This window comes from Phaethon lepturus, unplaced genomic scaffold, assembly GCF_000687285.1.
Source record: "Phaethon lepturus isolate BGI_N335 unplaced genomic scaffold, ASM68728v1 scaffold10868, whole genome shotgun sequence".
Classification (NCBI taxonomy): domain Eukaryota; kingdom Metazoa; phylum Chordata; class Aves; order Phaethontiformes; family Phaethontidae; genus Phaethon; species Phaethon lepturus.
Window position 1 is genome coordinate 375666 of NW_010558316.1, and position 2405 is coordinate 378070.

Genomic DNA, 2405 nt, shown 5'->3' on the forward strand with positions numbered 1-2405 from the left:
GGAACATCAAAACTGAGATCTGTTGTGTGATCAGAGAGCTAAGTTTGCCCTTTACAAGCGGCAGTTTTGATTCAAGTGCACGTTGGGAGAGCGATCAGAGGCAGTGAGCTAAGGCAGGAGGATGTCTCAATAGCTTTAAGGTTAATAAATTCCTCCTTGCACAGCCTAAAACTCTGAAAAATCATCTTTATTATAGTAAACTAGCAATACCCTTTACAAGCACACATCCACACCCATGGGTGGTTAGGTGATCACATCTTTCCCTTCCTTGCCTCCCTGTCAAGCCAGTCATTCCCAGTGCCCATCCAAATGCAGTAATGAATTGCCCTAAAACACTTCCCAGTTGCTGGTCACGGGCCCTTTCAAAGTGCTTTCCCCACACCAAGTGGAAGCCTCACTCAAAGCTCCATGTGACTATAACACAGTTTGGATGCAGTAGTTACAGGCGTGCAATAACCTGCTTCTTCCAGCAACCTCCTTTTCACCTTTCTCCGGACTCCCACTCTTACACTCTGCCGACCGCATCTGTCCAATGCCGTAAGAAGTAACTACGGAGCATTTCCTGTAGATCAGCTCTTCTGCACACAGTAGTCCCAAACCCCTGCTAGTGAACACTCGGTATTGCCTCATCAAGTTTTAAACTCAGTCTTAAGCAGATGGTATACATTTCAATCACACAGAACCCACTGCACTTTGACATCTATTTATAGACAGACTGGACTAATACATCTAGAAACAAAGTGCTCCAACTACCTATTTTCAATTTAAAAGGTTATTCTGCTTTTAACACATCTTCGTAAGCTTTCACTGGTTTTGGAAGCAGTCTCCATACCTCATTTCTAGCCAAGAACAATTATTTGTATTCTCCTTTTAAACCTTGCTGCAATTCAGTTTGTTCATTAGGAAAAAAAAAAAAAAGTCTTAAAAAAAAAAAGCCTTTCTCTTGTGAACAGAAACACTAACACCTTTCCCTATTATTAAAAAATTCTTGAGCAATCTAAGAAACTGCTTTAGTGCCTCGGTGCTTTGGAAGCCTCTATTTGGAAGGGAGATGGTCTTGAGGGAGGAGATCTACATTTCGGTATCCAGGTGGAAAATGGGTTTGATTTGGCCAAGTAATAACAGCCGAAAAAGAAACTCCATAGCCTGTGCACGCACAGTAGATTCCTTAGGAATGATAACACTGCCTTGAAACAATCCCGAGTACACACGTGGGAAACCGGATGGAGAGAAAGCAGCACCGAGCAAGAGAGGGGACAGCAGGAGGTCCGAAGGAGACATACAGACATTTGGCCAGAAAAATTCCTGCCCTGTTCTGTGAGGAATTATAAGTATGGCAAACTCCATTAGATGGGGTTTGTAGGGTTTTTTTTTGGTTGTTGTTGAAGTGTAAAATTACCTGCCAATGCAAAAGGGCAGTGCAACCTAGCTGTCTCCACCAAGGCAAAGTGGAAAACGCCACAACAGTATTTTAACCACAGATTTGGTAAGGGTGCAAACTGACGCACACAAACAACCCAACCTCCTAAAGCAAAGGCTTCACAAGCATTCCTCACCGCTCTGCTGGGAATGGGAATGTCTAGAGTTCTTGGTGAGAAGGGTCTCAGTCTACGTGTGCAAAGCAGCAGCGACTGACACTAGATAAACTCACATCCCATTTTAGACACATACTACTTGCAAAAGCTTGTGGCAAATTCAAGGCAAAGCCATTAAAGACAAATAACCTTTTTCCCCGCCTCTCCTATTTACACAGACTTTTTCAAAACCATAACATTCAGAGGATGAAGAACAATACAAAGAAGAACATAGAAGATACAAGTTTGATTAAAACAAGGAGTTATGGCCTGAATGTTATTGACGGGTGACAGTTATTCTGTATTTCTGCTACCTTTTTTGTAGTTTGGGAAGAACACCATACTGTTGCTTTACTTACTGCACGCAGGCCAGTAAAACTGGGAATGAAACGCGGCTGCTCAGCAACAGTCTATGGTTTATTATTACACTGAGTACATATGCAAACAGCCTTCACACACCACAGCTAAAACTTGCTTGTGCTTTTTCTCCCTCATATACACGAGATTTTTCCTTTACACCTTTCAGTTCACCTTGGAGAAATTTTTACATGCAGTGTCTCAGCAAAGGATGATGCCAAATACAGCAAGCATATAGGGATGTCATACAACAGCCACGTCACCATACACATCAGTGCTGAATGCCAAAGGAAATGTCTGTGACAGACTTGTGTCATGTACTTCTTGCAGCAAAAAAATCCCTGGTATGAGTTTCAGTTGAAATCACTCTCGCAAACACAAATCAGAAAGGCTGGTTGACCCTCAGAGCATGCAGCAGGGAGTGGCAGAACAACAACTATTGAACTGTTTCCCCTTGCTGTCGGTACGTCAATG